The 8,656-nt window shown below is 39.9% G+C and overlaps 2 pseudogenes; both read left to right on the forward strand.

Moving 5' to 3' along the window:
- Positions 1-3,013: 3,013 nt before the first annotated feature.
- Positions 3,014-4,042, forward strand: LOC149203686 (sulfhydryl oxidase 1 pseudogene; annotated as a pseudogene).
- Positions 4,043-7,042: 3,000 nt separating this feature from the next.
- Positions 7,043-8,071, forward strand: LOC149203687 (sulfhydryl oxidase 1 pseudogene; annotated as a pseudogene).
- The last annotated feature ends 585 nt before the right edge of the window (positions 8,072-8,656 follow it).

Genomic DNA, 8,656 nt, shown 5'->3' on the forward strand with positions numbered 1-8,656 from the left:
AATGAAGCCAACTGAATTTTGATATCATCCTTTAAAGGTTCTGAATTCTATAATACACCTCCAACTAATGAATCTAGTTATCCAACTTTTCTGCATTAACTTCTCCATTGTACAGAGGTAACTCGAATTTAACATCGATCTTTAGAAAAGGTGATTTACAAGTTCCTTTTGTAGAATGATGATGAGTATAAGTAAGGGTTGTATTAGTTGAAGAGTGTGAAGATGCTTGTGAAGTAGAAGATGAAGAAGATGGTGGAGAGGGTGGAGGCTTGTATCCATTCCCATTACCTCCTTTTCCATTACCTCCTCCTAAAGAACATTCTCCTTTGGGAGGTTTGGAACTTTCTCCTGTCAATCTGCTATTCCTATTATTATCACCTGGATTGAACCTCAGGCTGAAGGAAGGCAATGCCAGGGTAACTACAAACCACGCTTAGCTAAGTAGTTAGCCCTACTAGGCCGGGAGAGGGCTCTCTCTGTAAGGATCTCAGCCAAGATGACTGGATCAGGTAAAGGATATTCGGATAGGTATAGTAGCACGAAGTTTTGATTGGATTTTGAAGGGGTTTTGCCGGATCAGGAGGAGCTGGACAGTTTAGGGCTAGGGAATTAGGTCAGAATTGTAGAGTGTTCAATGGGGCAAGGTAGGCATAAGGTTTAGCACTCTAGGACTTGATGGGGTGAGATTTTTAAGACTAGTGAGAAGCTAAGAAGAGCATGTGAACACCATGGATCCTTCCTAGATTGTAGAAAACATGAAATGGTGAATGTTTTCCCAAAGCAGAGCACTGATGTAATGAATTCTACCTATCAACTTGAAAACATTCACTTAGAAGCAATGAAATGATTAAGGAAGTATAAAAAACACATTAACATATGATCGCAAAATAGGAAACTATACTAAAACTCCATACCACATGGATCCCATAAAAATAGTTGCAATTCTTATTAATTGCCTACTAAACTACTACAAAATGATGTACAATCAAGGTCTAAGCATCCAGCTAAGTCCAAACCTTTACAATGAGATATAATAAGAATATATAGGCATGAATTCAACGTCCTCCCATCCTCAGGGGTTGAATCCCTAAGATAAGGAGCTAATCTAACCAACACTGAACAAGAAACGGGAATATAGGCATCTGTCATGCGGAAAGAGTCGATAATGCGGACAAAACCGACCTCCCTAGAAGAAAAGGCTTTCTAGTGACAAACAAGACAAATAAACACTACCTTTCTCTAAACATGCATCGAAAATACAAGTAATCAGGTGATTGTAACATACCTTTAGTCCAACGCTTTGTAGTAGTCCAGCCTCGCCGATCTGGATGAGCTCCTCCTTCTCTTCGAAACCTGCATTCACTACAAGCCAAAAGATTAAATAGCACCTGATAAACTCATAAAACAATACATATCCATCATACAGACCAAGGAGTATATGAAACAAATCATGAATAAAAATCTGTTGAGAAAAATGAGTTCATTTGTATTAAGTGGAAACAAAAGAAACCATTACAACCTGAGCCTTGGTGTTGTGCAGGTCCCTCCTAGGGTCCAGCAAGAGTTTTCCTTTACTTTGATCAGCTCACCCACTCTCAAATAAGGCTACGAAAGGATGGGAATCTCTCCTCTCAGGCTTTACAAGGGAGTCCTAATTCCAGCAGCATCTACCCTTAGGAATGTTCAGCTTTCAACCTCTCCTCCCTCTGGCCCAATGCCTGTATTTATAGTGCTCTAGAGGAAGTTATTCAGGTCCACCATCAATGGTATAAGCCCCTCTTTGGATGGGATAGCTCCCCTCTTGATGGGATAAGTTCCTCTTTGATATGGATACATGAACCATCTGGAGGCGCTCCATACACGTCAAACAAGCTTCTAGAATGCTCTAGAAATGACCACAAGTAACTTTTTTGGAGTGAAACTTGTGCCTTTTGACCTTTACAGGAGTACGCACCCATTGCTTTATAGACAGAGCGTACAAGTACGCAGGTATTGTGAACTTGGGGTGCGTACACGCAGGTAAGGCTAAGAGAAACTGCGTACCCAGAGATATATAGATTTTTAATGACTTTCTCTCTTTCTTGGAGTTTGACATGGAGAGCAAAGGTATGAGGCTTGCCAAGGAGGATAGTATGACAGTTGATGGAGCCATACTAACTGCAAATAGTCATGGTGACAAATTTTAGTGTAACAGATTGCCCCCTAAAGTGTGAAGCCTGTAGTAGATAAGGGTTTCATATAATCTAGGAAGGGTGAAGTACTTTATCATTTCAAGGATTATCTTGTGGAGAGCCCAGTTGGAACCTGCAAGTATTCAACACAAAATACATATATAAGATCATATCATCGCTGAGGTAGGCATTCCCATACTCAGATTGAAAAATTTAACTAATTGACTATCTACTGCTCTGATACAGGAATGATTTTGTAGTACATCATAATCATGGACTTTTTGTAGACACAGTATGGATGCAGCCATCTGTTTATAGTTGGTCTACTATATAATGAATACAAAACTCCTCGCAGCCTGGATGGTGGAAGCTAGATCCAGGGTCTTCATTTCTACTTCCCGAACAGGTACGATTCTATCTGTTAGACTCTGTCTTATGTCAGTATGAGATTGATTCTTCTTCAAAACCCTGTTTTGAAGAAGAAATCATTAAATGTGTTGTTTTAGATTATGAAATTTATTCTCCAGCTCTTTAAAAGGCAGCAGCGACTTCAAGCTCCTATCCCTGCACAAGCACAATTCAAAACATCATCAACAATCAGAGGCAAAAAGCTATTTGGAGAAGTCTCACTGGAAATCCCAAACAAACTTCATTGTCACAGCTATTGAATTAAATGATTGTGTTAGTGCTGGGAATGCCCTGCTGTTTATTTATCAGAGGAATGTGATCCGAGGTGATTTTGTGCCTGTTAGTGGTGACACTGTGAATAATATGTCTTTGAGGCTTGGAGACAATCATTAAGAAAGTGGTTCTATGGTTTTCTTCAAGAAGATCAGATGCTGATGGATGATGAGAAATTTGAAAATGAAGAATTACCAACAAATGCTTCTGGTCCAGCCGAGGTTGCTCGATCCATCTATGATATTGAGGAAGTGACAGCACATATTTTTGATATATTCTTGAACAAGAAGAGATTCAATTCTGATTCTCGACTCTCTTTCATAAGATTTTCGCAAATTCTGGTAGTGCATCATCATCTAAAAGGTGTCGAATCAGGAGTGGGGAGATAATTGTAAATTTTGATGAACTTTGGCCTTCATATCCATGGTCAGTTGATACTAAACAGACTGCAAGGCTTCCTGGAAAAGGTGCATTCCAGAATCTGCACATCTGTGGAAAAGAAGTCCCTCGTGGGTAATGGATTTTCTGCCGTGGCCAGCAAAAATGACAATCGAGGATTTAGCTGTGGCCTTTGGCTGCTTTTTCATTCTTTGTCAGTGAGGATTGAAGACGGTGAAAGCATGACTACATTCACGGCAATTTGTGATTTTGTTCACAATTTTTTCATCTGCGAAGAGTGCCGTCAACATTTCTTTAAGATGTGTTCCAGCATTAAGGAACCTTTCAAAACTCGATATGACCTTGTTCTTTGACTCTGGAATGCACACAATCGGGTTAAAGAGAGGTTGAAGATTGAAGAAGCTGCTCTGGGAACTGGTGATCGAAAATTTCCAAAAGTGATATGGCCACCGAAGAAGCTTTGTGCATCGTGTTGGATCTCCTCTAGCAAGAAACACAATAGCACACATGTAGATGTTGTTTGGAACAAGAGGGAAGTCTACCAGTTCCTTCTTAACTACTATGGGCAGACCATTAAGTTTCCATCACAGGATGATGTGCAACAAAATGTATTTTACGAAATCACAGGGGATGGAGGACAAGAACTGTGCAGTCTCTGCTCAAATGTATGGGTCGTGAAAATTCCAACTGTGTCTGCTTGTCACCTGCCAGATGGTGCTTTTGCGCCAAATGTTGAGTTTTCTCTCCAAACACGTAGCATTTGTTCAGGGGATCAAAGTTCATGGTGGTAAAATAAAGGCTGAAAAACTTTCCAAGTTACCATTGCAGAAATAATGGCATAATGATGCAAGAAATGAATGAGACAGAGGATAACGACAGTGGAAGACTTGAAATAAATGAATGGCCCCAATGCCAGAAAGAATGACAGAGCCACTTTTGATCGCATAATGGCAGTTCCCTTTATTCAAGGCAGAATTTTAGTTTAAGAGATATTTTTATTTAAAAATTAGTTTTATTTAAAGGGCCCAGGTAAAGGGAAAGTAAATAGTCAAAGACCGAATGCCACAGAAACATCGAAATAGGAGTAAACGGTCTATTCCTGGCTTCAGTTCCGATTCAGAAAGGATATGCAGCTACAGTTATTGCCTCCACACTGATTATCATCGGATTTTATATGTAACGCTGCCCCTTTTAAAAACAGATGGATAGGCAATTGCGCATGCAGTGTTAGAACATCTTGCCCATGAAACTGGATGTCGTGGCTTGTTTTCTCCTCACTATCACCACTGCCACTTTCACGAATGATGCGGGCGCCCCAATAACAGATATTTACAATAAAAAAGGTTTTCTCTTTAGATATGGAATTGGGTGATGTGAACCCCGCCAGAGCACTAAATCCAGTCCTCATTCACGTCACAAAGACATCAACCGCAATAGAAGAAGAGGAACCAATTTCCTATTTCAAGACCTCAGTTAATAAGTCAAAAGGATCTGCACTCCATGTTTATTAGTCATCAGAGGATTTTTAGAGGGACATTGTATTATTTTAGAATAGAAGGTTGTTCTCTTTTCTAATTTTTGTAATGTCAGTTGAAACAGCGCCCCTGTCTTGGGTCGATCAGTTTCCTACAGATAGGATTATTTTTATTGTAAATTTTAGTGTAAGGGAGGGGGAAGAGTTCTGAGTGCTGGAGAATAGAGAGCTTACCATGTACAGTTTTTGGCAGAGAGTTTAATGAAATTACACAGCTCTGACTTCTGAGATTCCTGTGGTATGATAATTTAGCATATGTTTTTCTTGTGTTTCATATGTGATCTGTTATGTTTCATTTCACTACATGATCATTTCTAATTGAACAAATGAAGTGTTTAGGTAGAATTCATAGTATTATATGCTCTACCTATAAGTTTGTTCATATTTAATGTTTTCCTCTGTTTGACAAGGATTCATCTCCTATGCCCTTGTCAGCTCCTCAGCAGTCTTGCCATCTCATTTAAACTAAATTTGGTGTTAAATTTCTTGCCTACCTTGCCTCAGTCGATAATCTGTGTTTTTTATTATATTTCTCTGTTCAAGCTGTTACTTTGCCCATGCAGCCCAGAAAAACCCTGTCATTTTATTAAAAACCCCAAATCAAACTCTTTTATCAGTTTACTAGCCTAAAATCAGTGTCACCCTGTTGGTCATCTCATCTATTGAAAATTTTACCGAGATAGACCGGAGAGAGCCTTCTCCTGCCCCGTAGGGCTAGCTACGAGGCTAAATGGTTTGATGTTGCCTTGAGGTTTACCTTTCTCAGCCTGAGGTGAGATTTCAAGCGTTAACATACTGGCGACCATACTGGGCAGAACATTCAACTTGTTGATTGTCTTGTCCCAGTACATGCAATCAAGGTGCAGATCTGATGTTGATGGTGGACAGCAGTCAGACACTTATGCAGGCTGAACCATTCACCTGGCGACTCCAATTCGATCCAGACATTCCAACGCTTGTTGATTCACTCATGCAATGGTAGAGTATGTGGCAAACCCTGCCCTGTGTGAAGCTGTAGAAGGAATAAGAAAGGCACTAGCAGATACTGAAATTGATGAAGATGTTTTCAGTGCCTGGCTTCATTTGTTGAAATCTTCAAAGTGGTTCAAAACTAAATTGTGTGAGTTAATTGTTTAAAGAATCGAAAAGGAGATTCAAGAACTAGATGAGCAGCTACAGTCATATGATTTCCAAGACCCTAAAAATTTCTTGGAAATCCTTCCTCCTTCGCAACAAGAAATAACAGACTTGCCTATAGATGTATACATTGACAATGTGCAGCTGGAAATATGTGTTGTAGAGTTGGGGCAGCCAACAGAGTCCGGCTTCCGCGATCCAATGGCAACATATATGGACATGTTTTTCACTTTGATTGATAGATCAGGCTATCTTTTCCGTGACCAGGGTCATTACGTGCATGAAGGGATGCCAACAATTACATCTGTGTCCTTGTGGAAGCATTCTCAAGCAGCATCATTCTCAGGTTTACTTGAATGGTTAATCTGGAATTTTAGTATTACCTGATCTATTGTTTGTACAGCAGATTAGGGTAGATGTTGTAAATAAATAAGCAGCCAAAAGGCAGCATCTTATTCCAGTTGCGTTGCAGCTTTAGTTTGAAGTAACTATGTTAAGCTAGTGTTTTAGTCATTTTAGTCTTGAGATCTTATCAGTTTGAGTTCAGTTTCAGTTTGAAAATTGAGTCAAGAGTTGTGTCGATTTGTTCAAATAATGACTCCATTGCCCAATGGACAGAGGCACTGTCTGCTCTCCCAAAGTTCTGCGGTTCTTGGCACCTCCACGAAGCGGCAGCTGCCATCCCAAATGGAGACGATGTTAGACTCCGTCTTATGTCAGTATGAGATTGATTCTTCTTCAAAACCCTGTTTTGAAGAAGAAATCATTAAATGTGTTGTTTTAGATTATGAAATTTATTCTCCAGCTCTTTAAAAGGCAGCAGCGACTTCAAGCTCCTATCCCTGCACAAGCACAATTCAAAACATCATCAGCAATCAGAGGCAAAAAGCTATTTGGAGAAGTCTCACTGGAAATCCCGAAAAAACTTCATTGTCACAGCTATTGAATTAAATGATTGTGTTAGCGCTGGGAATGCCCTGCTGTTTATTTATCAGAGGAATGTGATCCGAGGTGATTTTGTGCCTGTTAGTGGTGACACTATGAATAATATGTCTTTGAGGCTTGGAGACAATCATTAAGAAAGTGGTTCTACGGTTTTCTTCAAGAAGATCAGATGCTGATGGATGATGAGAAATTTGAAAATGAAGAATTACCAACAAATGCTTCTGGTCCAGCCGAGGTTGCTCGATCCATCTATGATATTGAGGAAGCGACAACACATAGTTTTGATATATTCTTGAACAAGAAGAGATTCAATTCTGATTCTCGACTCCCTTTCATAATATTTTCGCAAATTCTGGTAGTGCATCATCATCTAAAAGGTGTCTAATCGGGAGTGGGGAGATAATTGTAAATTTTGATGAACTTTGGCCTTCATATCCATGGTCAGTTGATACTAAACAGACTACAAGGCTTTCTGGAAAAGGTGCATTCCAGAATCTGCACATCTGTGGAAAAGAAGTCCCTCGTGGGTAATGGATTTTCTGTCGTGGCCAGCAAAAATGACACTCGAGGATTTAGTTGTGGCCTTTGGCTACTTTTTCATTCTTTGTCAGTGAGGATTGAAGACGGTGAAAGCACGACTACATTCACAACAATTTGTGATTTTGTTCACAATTTTTTCATCTGCGGAGAGTGTCGTCAACATTTCTTTAAGATGTGTTCCAGCGTTAAGGAACCTTTCAAAACTCGATATGACCTTGTTCTTTGACTATGGAATGCACACAATTGGGTTAAAGAGAGGTTGAAGATTGAAGAAGATGCTCTGGGAACTAGTGACCGAAAATTTCCAAAAGTGATATGGCCACCGAAGCAGCTTTATGCATCGTGTTGGATCTCCTCTAGCAAGAAACAGAATAGCACACATGTAGATGTTGTTCGGAACAAGAGGGAAGTCTACCAGTTCCTTCTTAACTACTATGGGCAGACCATTAAGTTTCCATCACAGGATGATGCGCAACAAAATGTATTTTACGAAATCATAGGGGATGGAGGACAAGAACTGTGCAGTCTCTGCTCAAATGTATGGGTCGTGAAAATTCCAACTGTGCCTGCTTGTCACCTGCCAGATGGTGCTTTTGCGCCAAATGTTGAGTTTTCTCTCCAAACACGTAGCATTTGTTCAGGGGATCAACGTTCATGGTGGTAAAATAAAAGCTGAAAAACTTTCCAAGTTACCATTGTAGAAATAATGGCATAATGATGCAAGAAATGAATGAGACAGAGGATAACGGTAGTGGAAGACTTGAAATAAATGAATGGCCCAAACGCCAGAAAGAATGACAGAGCCACTTTTGATCGCATAATGGCGGTCCCCTTTATTCAAGGCAGAATTTTAGTTTAAGAGCTACTTTTATTTAAAAATTATTTTTATTTAAAGGGCCCAGGTAAAGGGAAAGTAAGTAGTCAAAGACCGAATGCCACAGAAACATCGAAATAGGAGTAAACGGTCTATTCCTGGCTTCAGTTCTGATTCAGAAAGGATATGCAGCTACAGTTGTTGCCTCCACATTGATTATCATCGGATTTTATATGTAACGCTGCCCCTTTTCAAAACAGATGGACAGGAAATTGCGCATGCAGTGCTAGAACATCTTGCCCATGAAACTGGATGTCGTGGCTTGTTTTCTCCTCACTATCACCACCGCCACTTTCACGAATGATGCGGGCGCCCCAATAATAGATATTTACAATAAAAAAGGTTTTCTCTTTAGATATGGAATTGGGTGATGTG

The sequence above is a fragment of the Pinus tabuliformis genome, chromosome 2_1 (genome assembly GCF_031772625.1).
Source record: "Pinus tabuliformis cultivar Carrire ecotype Pingquan chromosome 2_1, CPIR1, whole genome shotgun sequence".
Lineage (NCBI taxonomy): Eukaryota > Viridiplantae > Streptophyta > Pinopsida > Pinales > Pinaceae > Pinus > Pinus tabuliformis.